At 38.1% G+C, this 13,186-nt stretch overlaps 1 long non-coding RNA gene across 1 annotated transcript in view; it reads left to right on the top strand.

Moving 5' to 3' along the window:
• Positions 1-12,981, top strand: part of LOC132014030 (uncharacterized) — a 34,843-nt gene extending 21,862 nt beyond the window's left edge. Inside the window, exons 3-4 of the long non-coding RNA XR_009403189.1 lie at positions 4,756-4,997; positions 12,620-12,981. This is a non-coding gene — a long non-coding RNA (uncharacterized LOC132014030). The remainder of the gene's footprint in view (positions 1-4,755; positions 4,998-12,619) is intronic.
• Positions 12,982-13,186: the final 205 nt, after the last annotated feature.

Genomic DNA, 13,186 nt, shown 5'->3' with positions numbered 1-13,186 from the left:
AATTACCCTGAATATGGATTTGCCTTCCCTGACTACAATGCTTCTCTAAACGCCATCATCCATGGACTTATTAATGCCTTATCCATCATCACAGGATTCCATCATTGTTTCTGATTGTTGGAACTCACTTTATAGCAGATGCAGAGCAGAAGTGGGCCCCAGCTCATGAAATTAACTGGTCTTACCTTGTTTCCCACTATCCTGAAAGAGCAGGTGGACTGGCATTTTGAGGACTCACTTATAGCATCAGTTAGGTGACAGCACCTTGGAGAGGTAGAAAAACTTCCTCCAGGATGCAGTATGTGCTACAAGTCAATTGTTTCTCCCATATCCAGGATTCAGGCATCTAGAAATGAGGGATTGGAAATATCTTACTCTGACTCCTGATGATCTATAAGAAAAATTTTTGCTTTCTGTTTCTGCAACTTTGGACACTGCTTATCTGGAGATCTTAATTCCAAAAGATGAATGTTTCCACCAGTGGGAACAACAATAATTTCGCTAAGCTGGAAGTTAAGACTGTTACCTGGCCACTTTGGGATGCTTTAATCAGTGAACCACCAGACAAAGAAAGTTGTTACTATATTGGCTGGGATGATTGATCATGGCCATTAAGGAACAATAGGGTAGCTACTCCACAGTGCGGGTAGGAAACAGTATGCTTGGAATGTAGGATATCCCTTAGGGGCACTTCTTAGTTACTTTCATGTCCTAAGATTAAAGTCATTGGAAACTACAAAAAGCCAATTCAGGCAGCATTGCTAATAACTAGAGCATTCAAAAATGAAGGTTTGGTCACTCAAGAGAGAACAACCATTACCAGCTGATGTACTTTCTGAAGGCAAAGGGAATTTTGAATGGGTAGCAGAATAATTTAGTTATAATTACCAGCTATTATCATGTAAACACTTAGAGAACTAAGTACTGTAATAGTTGAGTATTTTTTCTTATCTTGATATGAATGCTTATATTAACCAGCATTTTTGTTTTCTTCACCTTTCTGTTTCCTAGTTAACATAAGATACGTTAATAGTAGTTTATTTTATATCTATTTAGGTTACAAAATGTCAAATGAAGAGTGTAAATCATCTGGAAGAAGAATGAACATCAACCTGAGACCCAGAAAGGTCTTTGCATACATTCTGGGGAAAAGTCTTACTGTTGTCATTGTTTGCCTCCTGTTTGGTAGAAATGTGACTTTGCTATTATTTCTGCTTGAACACTGAGTATGGTTTGAAGAGATATCTATGGGTGGCAAGTTGATAAGGAGTGAACTTCTGTGATTTTGTGATGTGTTAAACTCATCTTCAATGAACTGTTTCTTCGTGTTTTCTTCTCCGCATATTTCCAATTAGGTAAAATGTAGTCATATTTTCATGCAAGATTCAGAATGCAGAAGTAAAGTAGTGGCCCTTCTGTATATCTGCTTGGGAGGTTGGAACAAACAACCTCTGTACCTCATTCATGTTGGTGTTCACCTCTTGGCTTAGCTCCTTGATGTATGGGAATACCTAGGTCTGCAATTCTTCCATTTACCGTTAAATCCTCCTTCTGCTTTTACTGATGAGCCAGTGTGCTTTAACTCCATTATTCAAGATGTCCACTTCTCCTGCAGGACATGAAATTCATCATGGTAGAGGCAATAAGAACTGATAAGGCTCCAGTGTGTCTTCATGCGTTCCAGATAACTCATAAGTTTCAGTTTATATTCATGGGTTTTAGCTTGACTTTGCTGTTCCTCACTTTGTATCTTTCTTCCATTCAGAATTATCTGTTCTGTTCCAGCATTAAAAAAACAACAACCTTAAAGATTCTCAAAATTGCATTATCAAATTCCCATTACAAATGCATATATATGTAAAACTCTGACAGATACAGATCCATAGGAATAAATCTAACAAAAGAAGCTTAAGACCCTCAAGCTGTAAGCTACAAAGCATTGCATAGAGGAATTTTAAAATTACCTAAATAAATATAGTGATATATACAATGTTCATGGATTAGAAGACTTAAAATTATGAAAATACAAGTATCCCCAAGGATGTAGCAGATGTAGCAATCTGATACAATCCTAATCCATATTCTAGTTGACTTTTTTCCATAAACTCCAAAAGGCAATTGAAAAATATGTATTAAAATGCAATGGACCCAGTGACAGATGACACAATTTTGAAAGAGGTAATCAATCTCTCACAAATAGGATTTATCTCATTTGATTTTAAGGCTTATCTTACAGTAATTGAAACATTTCGTTGTTAATGAAAAGATAAACATACAGATGAGTGGAAGAGAGTAAACAGTGTGTCTGGTTTATAGGAGATATGCTGGGGCACTTATTACTCCTATGTACTGGGAATAAATCCACACATATAAACCAATTGATTCTAGGCAAAGGTTCTAAGAAAATCAAATGTAGAAAAGGTAGTATTTTTAAACAAATAGTGGTGAACTAACTATGCATTTGTACAGAAAAAAGAAATCCTCAACTCTTCACATCATAAACAAAAATTAACTCAAAACAGATGTAGATCTAAATAGGGAATCTAAAATTCTAAAATCTTCAGAGGAAAATATAGGAAAAAAATCTGAGATTTTAGAATAGGCAAAAATTTATTAGATCACCCAAAGCATGAAAAACAAAAGAAAGAATTGATAAATTGAACTATAACAAAAACAAAACCTATGTTTTTTGAAAGACACCATTAAGAAAACTGAAAATTAGAGTGTTTTTCAACACAAACAACCAATTCTCCAATTTTCCAGACATGCAATTGGGTGTTCAACAATTCAATTCAATTCTGACTTCAACTACTCAGAGTTAGCAGAGACTCCATAATTTAAAGACTCAGCCCTACAGGACTGCACCCCACTTCAGATGCCAGCTGCAGGTCTCAGACCTCCCAGACTTCTCACTACCTGGCTATAGGTTGGGGGATGGTAGGATACCTTTGTAAAGTTTGACAATTTTCTAGAATGGCTCACAGAACTCAGACACTTATGTTTACTAGTTTTTATGAAGGATACAAATGAATAGCCAGATAAAAACAGACATAAAGCAAGGTCTGGGAGGATCCAAAGCAAAGAAGCTTCTGTCCTAGTGAAGTTGGGGAAGGCTATCCTCCCAGCCCATGGATATAGAGCTCAATCTCCAGGTAACCCCTTCCCCTCAGGTAGATGGGTGGAGCTTAAAGTTCCAATCTTCTAATCACTTGGTCTTTCTGGTGATGATCAGTTCTATTCTGAGGCTTTCTAGTGGCCTTACCTTAAGTCATTGCATTCACATATACTCAAATGTGGCTGAAAGAAGTTTGTTATGAATAACAAAAGATAGTTCGGATGAAGGATGAAAGGTATAGCACCTGGAATATAGTCAATAGTGCTGCAATCACATATGATGGCAGATAGTAGCTACACTTGTGGTGAGCCTAGCACAATGTATAGAGTTCTTGAATCACTATGCTGTATGCTTGAAAGTAATGTAGCATTGTCTGGACTATACTTAAAAAAACAAAAAGTCATTAGAATCATTCAGGAAGTTCCAAAGGTTTTAGGAGCTCTGTGCAGAGGACAGCCTACAAACACCAAGTATTTATTTATTTTTTTATACCTCACCAATTCACAGACTGGGAGAAAATATAACATATGTATTTGACAAAGAACTTATAATAAGAGCATATCAAGATCTCTTATGACCAATAACAAGAGAAACAACTAAAAAAAAAGACTACTTGAATGTACAGGCTAAAATTGGACAATATACACATTAAAAGATCCTCACCGTCATTAATCATGAGGTGAATGCAAAAAAAAAATTAATACCATCACACAGTCAATAGAATGGCTAACATTTAAAAAACTGGTCATACTAAGTATTGGTGAGGATGTGGGGCAATGGGAACTCTCACATATTGCTGATGGGAAAGTGAAAAGGAGAGCCTACATGGGACAAAATTTGCAAGTTTTTTAAAAGAGTTAAAGATATACCAATCATATGACCCAGTCATTCAAATTTCAGTAATTACCCAAGGAAAACAAAAATGTGTTTACACAAAGACTTATACACAAAAACCCGTAACAACTTTGTCATAACCTAAACTGAAAGCAAACCCAATGTTCGTCAACAGGGAAATGGATAAACAAATTATAGTACATACATACCATGGAATACAACTCAGCCGTTAAGAAGGAACAAATTATCCATGTGCACAATATTTGTGACTCTCAAACACATTATCCTGAGCAAGAAGAATCAGGGCAAAGAAGAACCTTTATGGCATGATTCTGTTTGTACAAAATTCTAGAACATGCTAACTAAACTACAGTAACAGCAAGCTGGTCTATGGCCACTAGGTAAAGGGAGTAGAGAAGGATGAATCGCAATGAAACATGAGCAAAACTTGTGGGTGATAGAAATGTTTGTTATCTTGATTGTGGTGATGATTTCAAGAGTATATACGTTATATCCAAGCTGATCAAATTTACATTTTAATACATGAAGTTTAATGTACTTCAATGATACCACAATAAAGCTGTATAAAAAGAAATATCCATACCTAGAGAGAAGGTTAATACTGACCTAGCAAAAAGCTCTGATGATTTGCAGGCATTGCAGTAAGTAAAACATGATTTTTTCACCTTTTCTTCTAAAACATTTCTCCCTTCCTTTGAGCTCTTCTTGTTCTCTCACTCCGACCATGGTGACATGGATGTATGACTCAGGCCATGCTGGTCACGTTACTCTCTCCCCTGTTACAGAGATGGGAATGTAACCCAAGCCTCTCAGTGTCCTTCAAGATTAAAATGGAGCTGGCAGAGAACACTCCTTTTCTTTCTGCTGTTAGAGCCGTTAGGATATGAGTACAAGGCTGCTGGGAACCTGTCCCTTTACTATGTGAAGAGTGTAGCACTTAGAATACAGCTGACATGGAGAAAGGAAAGATGAAGAGACAGAGACACGAAGGTCTGGAGCCGAGGAGACAGGAAGAGAAGGAGCAAAGGTGAGTGAAAGATGAAGCAAGAGAAGATAAGAGGGAAGAGGGAAGCGGGCACGGAGGGAGATACTACACTTGGATGTAGTATCCGGCTTTCTCCAAGGCCAGCTTGACCTCTGCCCCTTCCCCACCTCCCACCCCTTGAAGATAACTGAGCCAATAAACTTTCCTCTTTAGCACAAGGTGATTTAGGTTTCTGTCATTTTCCACAGAAGATTCTTGAATGATACTATACTTATTCAGTGTCATTCTTTTAGACTGAGGCAAAAGGTGGGATTTGCATTATTCTCATTTACCGGCATTCTCATTGCTTAAAAAGTAGCTCATTTGGTCCAGGTTAAGTGCATAAAAGATAAGATCTCTTAGTATGCATTTTTTTTGAAGACTTTTCTCTCTTCTTGCCTGTAATTTTTATTTTTCCTTAAGGTTTTGTTTGCTTTTGTGTGTGTGCATTTTTGTTTGTTTGTTTGTTTGTTTGTTTTTGTCTTTGGGATGCAGGCTGCATTTTTTTATTGGCAGTTTCAGTCTCTGGTGGGTGGTAAGGATGGAAGCTGAAATGAATGTGTAGCAGAAATCAAAATGTTTTCCTAATTCCTTCTTCCTAGCCACACTGTACTGGTTTGAGTGTAGGGGCCAAGTGACCCACAATCCTTTTTCTCCATTGAGCCCTGTGAATGCAGTAGATTGGATAGTAAAAATTTGCCCTAGACTCTTGGCATATCATGTTCTGTCATTCTTAGTTTATAACGCAGATGCAAGTTTTAATTTTAATTTTTATTTTTTTACTATTGTCTCAAGATATTAATGGAGATACGGGAAAAAGTGAACCAAGTGGTATTTGGATCTTTCCTTGTTAAAAGGGGAGTCTGGCAAGTTGGTCTTTTAACATATGAGTTATTGTTGTTTCCATCAGACTTCTAAGTCTGGAAACATTTAGCTTTCCATTGGTGTTTCTCTCGTATGGAAACCAAAATGTGTGAAGTTTTCTTTGATGGTGAAATGTTAGTTGTCTTAAGGGAATAAAAGAGAAACTTTTCTGGAGAAAGAGCCAGCCCAATATCCCTCAAGGGAGGACATTATGTACTTGGGCTACTAACTCTGTAAAGTTGGCCCTACTTCCACAAGATCAGAAAGCAGTGTGTAGAGCAAGAATAATATTTGAAGAGACTCTGGAAGTAAGAGCACACATTTAGTCAACAGAGAGCCTATGGAACATCCTCAAACTGGCCTCGGAGGGTTTCCTCCATATTTACTTCTCGGATGGTTTTTCTTAGTTAGCGACCATGATGGAGCTAGTTGGGGAAGCAAGTTATAGTCAGACAGGGGCTGAGAAGGTGGGAGAAAAATCCTGGAAGCAGTAATTTATTCCTGGGGTGTTTATATTAGGGAGCTTAACATTTTGTTCCCCCTAGAAGTTCTAGGCTTTGTAATTTGAAACCTGCTGTAAGAGAATATTCTTATCTAAATGTAGAATTTTGGAGGAGCATTGCATGTGATTTATACCATATTTTCGTAAATGTCTTGCAGTGTATACCTCCCCTAAACAAGCAAATGGACTTATTTAAAGGCAAAGAGTCTTACAGATGGTGTTTATGGAATTCACCTGGGTAAAAGGCACAGCGAGACTTGGCTCTGGAAAACTTGCTTGCTGACGTTATACTAACACTGGGGCTCTGAGAATTTCATGAGAATTCCACCCATATTCTTCAAACTCATGAAAAAGGAAATAATATTATAAAACTTGACGTCAGAATAGTTGTTATAAATCCTCAAATATTTCTTCCATTACCTTCTGTCAGAAAAATCTGTTTTCCATAATGGACATGTAGTTAATTACCTTGAGGTTGGCTGGTGAGCTTTGTCGTTATAACGCTACGCATCTCTTTTATTTATGCTCAGGAAGTTGTCCTCAAAGAAGGTATTTTTAAATGAATAATATTTATACTCTGTTAAATTCAGGACATGAAATAATGCACAGCAAACTTTTATTCCTTGTTGATTCCCCTTATTTTCATATGCTTTTCAACCAGACTGGCAGAATATAAAATATTGATTAATAATCTATAGAAAACATTTTAAAATTTTGAACACGTGTGCATGAAACACATTAAGCAGTAATTAAATTCAGGTCAGCAAGCTGGAACCCTCACAGACCTCTAAAAATAATTATAGATAAATTTAGTAGGGAATTTTAAAATAGAAATTTTAATTGGAGAAACATTTTTCTCGTCACTGTTTTATTATGTAACTTAAAAATTATAGTGTACCTTGCTGATGTTTTTTAAAGCTATTATTAACATATTATTAACATAATTTATTTATTAAAGAGAAATGAAAAAACTGTACTGCTAACCCTCCTGACTCGGTCATAAATCTTTACTGTTTTGCAATAAAACGCATCGCATTTCCAATAACACTGAATATATTTTCCACCACACTTTATTCTCTTGGGCTTTAGCCACTCTATGTTCTTAACATTATGATATATATCACCAAATGAACCAGATGTTCCTTAGACTCTGAAATAGAAGATCTCATTAAAATGTGCGTGTGTGTGTTTTCTGATCTCTCATGGGAGTTATTTTTTCAAACAGTATCAATGCCGAATATTTCCAATTATTTTTTTCTTTATTTACTTAATCAGGGCAGAGCTCTACGAAGCTCTGGACAAAATGAATGTAAGAAAATCAAATTGATAGTTTGAGGACCATGCCAACAGTGTTCGCATGCAGTACTTCCTTAGTCTCGCCTTTATGTGCTTTCGACCATTCAGCAATATGTATCATGGGCTTTCTTTAATCTATGGGATAAAACTTGGGGAAGTGATACCAAGAAAAAAGAAAGATAAATATTCTCTGTACCCAGAGTTAACAATCAACCAATATAAAAAATACAACACACAGGAATAAACATAAAATATATTTAAAGAAAGCACACACACACACACACGCAAAAGAATTCAAGAAACTTCATGAAGATTATTTTCTAAAAATTATTTGGATACAGAAATATACATAGAATTTTGGCCTTACTCACTGTATGCGTTGGCTTCTTATAGATACTTGATACATAAGCAGATGTGACCAGCAGTGGACCACAGGATGGGCTAAACACATGTTGGCACATGCTTAATTCCTTTAAAGGATGTGTATCATTTTAAATCCTTAAGATTCATACTGGATTCTCAGCACTTCAAAGAGGTGAAATCCTCTTTGGAAATACCTTGTACTTCTTAATATATGTTAACGAGAAAAATCTTCTTTAGTCGTGGAGAGTGTATTGATTTCTAGAATACTTACTGGATAAATATGTATCGCCCAAACTTCAAGGAATAGATTCTTTCATTCATTCAAAAATATTTATGGACAGCTTATTATGTGCCTGGTATTCTTACGGGTGCTGATGACACGTGAGCAAACAAAATAGACAAAGGTCTGCTTACGTGGAGCCATTGTTAAGTGTGGAAAAGGGGGCAGGAAAACCAAATAAAAGGAACATGGTCATTTTAGGGACCAGTGCTATGGGGAAATATAGAGCAAAGGTGGAGGATAGGGAGGTCCAGGACCAAGATCAGGAAGATCTGAGGAGGTGAGAGCTTTCTAGCTCAAGGTGGTTATCTAGCTCAAGAGGTTCTGACCAGAGGGCAGAGAAAGAGTCAGAGCCTTGCCAAAGGAGCAGCAGGTACGAGACCCACGGAGGGCCAGAGGCTGAGGAGCATGTGACATGGGGGCAGAGAATCTGAGACCAGGTCAGGAAGGGAAGGGGTGGGGGGAGTCCAGGAAGCTCAGTGGGAGGCGTTTGGCTTTTATTCCAGATGAGATGGGAAGATTTGAGAAAGTTTGGAGCAGAAAAGATGACATAACCACAACCTGATGTCCATTTTAACAGGATCTCTGAATGGGGCTCTTCTTGCGCTCCTCACCCCCTTTTTAAAATCACAGTTCTATTTTGGTAGTAATCTCATTCTTTCTTGGTAGAACACCTGTGGTTGTCACCTTCTAGCATGTTTAAATAAATCACATGATTTCAGGATCACACATCAATCTGTTATATATTAGTAAGCATACAAATACTTTATTACTGATATAAAAATGTTCAGGATTATGAATTTATCCAATATAAAGAATTTTTTCTCAGCCAATATTATAGTATTTATGTATGGTTATGGTTTATCTGGCTAAAAGTTTCAATTTTAAGGTCAAAATCATTTACAAAATGTAGCAAATAAAACATTTTGCTTTATTATCGTGCATTAAATTCTTCTGACATTCTGCACATGCTCCATCAAATAAAAATTATAGTTTCTCTTCCGTCACAAGTGCCCTTTATGAGAAATGTGAATATGTGAATTTACTACCAGCATGTGTGAATTTACTACTGACTTGGAGTCATCAGAATTTGGGTCCATTAAAAGGAATGGTAGGCCCTTTCTTGTGGGGATTATGAAACAGGCAGCTTGAGGTTGGAAGCTGAACAAGGAATGGTAAAGTGAGAAAAAAAAAAGTAATAGAATAAGAAAAGCAAGGAAAAGTCTGAAGAATATTTACCTTCTACTCCTTGAAATTCTCAGTCATTTTTGTGAATCCTTTCTCTCTGGCCTTTTTGTTGTTTAACAGCTTTACTGAGAGGTAATTTAAATACCATAAAAGTCACCCATTTCAAATGTACAATTCTGTAGCTTTTCGTGTAGTCATGGCGTTGTTTTGTCTTATTTAAATGTTAGCCAATCCTTTGAAGTTCACCTTTGGTACATTTCCGTCTCCATCCTCACCCAGCCCCTTTCTCAACCCCAACTTTCCAAACCTATTCCAACTCTGTTCTTTCTCTCATAAGCAGTTCATTGATAGCATTGTCCTCACTTCTGAATCGCACCAGAAATCTGGGGTTGATGGAAGACATCCGGGTTCTCTTCTCACTCACTGTGAACACCGCAATGGACCCCACCTTTGAAATGCCCCCCTTCCTACCATTTCTGAACCTTGTTTCAGGCTCCCCTAAGTCCCCACTTGGATTCTTATGAAGGTGTTCCAAATGAGTTCCCACCAGCAGAGTCTTCCCCATTTTAACTTACTCTTGCCCTTGTCTTGTCTCTCCCAAATCTGATCATCTCTCTCTTCTATCTCAGACCCTTCTGTGTCTTCCAGTGACCTATGGATACATCCATATTTTTTTGCGGTCGATCCAGATTCTTCACCACGTGGCTTCAGTTTATGCTTCTTGTCTCACGTCCTACCCTTCTCTTGTCACACATTCTGAAAATTCCAGCCACTGTGTTCGACACCACTAGGCTTCGGTGTTTTTATACAAACAGAGACTTCTGCACATATTTATCTTCGTACCACTGTTTCCCCTTCTCTTTTGTCTGCCTGGGGAATTCTCCCATCTGCTTCATATACGAAACATGATACTGGTGTGGTGGAACCTTTCCTGAATACGCGAGACTATGTTTCCAGATCCTTCTAGTTGTCACTACGTACAAACCTCTTCTTCTGCCTGAATGTTAGATTGTGATCACTTGGTCCATTTCGCTTTCAATTGCTAAGGGGAGTTCTTCAAGTCCAGGGATGTCCTGTCCTAATCCAGTGCTTTGCACCATTCTCAATTCATAGTGGGACTCAGTATATGAGGCAGGGTATCTCTAAGTAGATCTTCACCACAATTGACATCACATTTTTTCAGGAACTAGCAAAACAATCTCTTCGGTGCTGGTCTGGTTTGGAATTTTTAACTCTATGCTAGTTTCTCTTTTCATTCATGTCTTCAGGATTTAAGAACAGTTTTCCCACAGAGCAGAAAGCTTGGCATCTTTGAAACAGATAGGTAAGGGATAAAGAGTGTAGCTTGTTTGGGATCTGAGTCCCATAGAGCTCAGCTATCCTGTTAGTCCCAAAGGTCTAAGTGACAACAGAGGGGAAATAAAGAGAAATTGGAAGGTAAGGTTATAGGTAAGAGAACTTTTAGTAAATGTACTGAAGGTTTAGAAGCAGTAGAGATGAAGAGGGAATAGTGCAATACTGTGAATGTGACATTAGATTTTGAGCATACTTATATTTAAAAAATCCATTCCCCAGTAAATGCCTATAATATAACAACCAGATGGTATATTTTGCTTTTTAAGATTTTTAACCTTTACATTTATGCTGGTTTCATGAGAAGTCATTTGAATTTTAATGATCTAGATTTTCAACAGGAGATCATGGCTGATATAGTTTAGGGTGCCTGCCTAAAGTTTAGGGTGGGGAGATGTGTCCTCATATAGCCCCTTCTACCCCAGGTGGTGTGTTTTTGAGCACATGACCCTGCCTTAATCCTTTGCCCACTCTGCCCTTGGGTGGGAATTGACAAGGGCTTCAAGGTCAGCCAATCCATAACCTCTGAGTGTAGCTCTAGTTCACAAAAGCTGGAGAAATCAGGTGTTTTGCCTTCTGAAGTAAGACACTCAGAAAGAAATTGCCAAAAGTTATCGAGAGGCAAGCCGAGGGGGGTGGCCATCATGGGTTCCACTCAAACTGAGTAAGTGGGTATATCTGGGCAAACGCATGGTGAATGTAAAGAAACAAAGGCAAATGAATGGGGCCTGAGAAAGGATTAAAGAGGAACGGCTTTGGGTGCCACTGTGTACACCGTGCACATTCTTACAGTAACCCCACCCCCAGTCCTCTTTTTTTGAGTAGATTTCTGTCCCTTGTAACCAAAAAACCCTTGCTAAAGCACAAATATTTTATTATTCTTTCTACAGTTTTTACTGTAATGAACATTTTCTCCAAATCTAATCTCCTTGACAAATATCTTTACGGTATTTTTGGCTCAACTTAAATACCTACTTAGTGGCTTTTTGTTATATAGCAAGGTCTGTGTTAGCCAGTGGGCAAGTGCCCTTAATTTTGAGCATACTGATGTGCTGTTAAATTAAAATTTAAGCCAGCAACTGCAAGCTTGTGGCTATCTGTTACTATGATGGCAGCTGCAGGCATTGTCACTTCTTGGCCTGCAAAGGCAGAACTTAATATTGCCACCTGTTTGAGGATAGCCATTGTAGGTATAAATTTGAGTGGAGCCCTGCCAGGGTATATAGAGACTGCTACCTTCAGGGCCTCCAGATGTTCCCCATAAGGACGGGTCACTTTGTGTCATGAGCTAAATAATGGCCACTCAGAGATATCAAGTCCTAATCCTGGAATGTGCAAATATTACCTTATATGAGAAAAGAATTTTGCGCATATGATTAAGTTAGAGTTCTCGACATGGGGGACATTATCCTAGACTATCTAGGTGGGCCCGAAATTCAGTCTCAAGTGTCTTTCTAAGAGACAGGGGTGGGAAGATGACATTCTTCGAAGATGGAAAGCAATGTGACCATGATGGGAGTGATGTGGCACAAGCAAGGAATGACAGCAGCCTTTAGAAGCAGGAGGAGGCAAGGAAGAGTACTTCCCTAGAGCCTCTGCAGGGAGCAAGTCTTTGCTGACATCTTGATTTTGGCCCAGTGAAAATGATTTTGGACTTCTAGACTCTAGGACTATGAAGGAATACATTCCTGTTTTTTTAATCCACCATATTTGTGATAATTTGCAGTCAAATGCTCTACCACTGAGCTATAGCCCCATATTTGTGATAATTTATTGCAGAACAAGATTCCACTTCAGAAATCAGAAATGGAGAGATGCCAGAAGCTATTGATGAAGTTTTTTTAGAGAAGCACAATGAATAAAGAATTTCCTCAGTTGGGATCATCTGGACCTCACAGATTTTACGATTGTGGAGATTTAAGGAGCCTCTCCTTTGATCAGTGACTGCAGGTCGCCCTTAACTTCTGTTGAAGAATCATGTCATGGGTGCCTGGGTGCCCCAGTCGGTTAAATATTTGCCTTTGGCTCAGGTCATGTGGGATCCATTCTCCTTCTATCACTCCCCAACTTGTGCTCTCTCTCTCTCTCTCTGTGTGTGTGTGTGTCTTGCAAAAATAAATAAATAAAAATTCTAGGATAAACGAAAAAAGGAATCATGTCATGCCTCAGGTGTCCTTGATTCTTTAAAGACTTGGTTCAGCTTCGATGCACAGAGATCTTTTTGAACTGATGCTTGCACTTAAATGCTTATAAACTTGAGTTACTATTGTGGAGGCTGTGGTACAAAAAGCATCTCCAACAGAAGACAGGTATGTGTGAAGTGTTAGCTCTGCACCAGGTGACACT

This window comes from Mustela nigripes, chromosome 3, assembly GCF_022355385.1.
Source record: "Mustela nigripes isolate SB6536 chromosome 3, MUSNIG.SB6536, whole genome shotgun sequence".
Taxonomy (NCBI): Eukaryota; Metazoa; Chordata; class Mammalia; order Carnivora; family Mustelidae; genus Mustela; species Mustela nigripes.
Note: the sequence above shows the minus strand (reverse complement) of the source record. Positions and strands in the feature narration are given on the sequence as shown.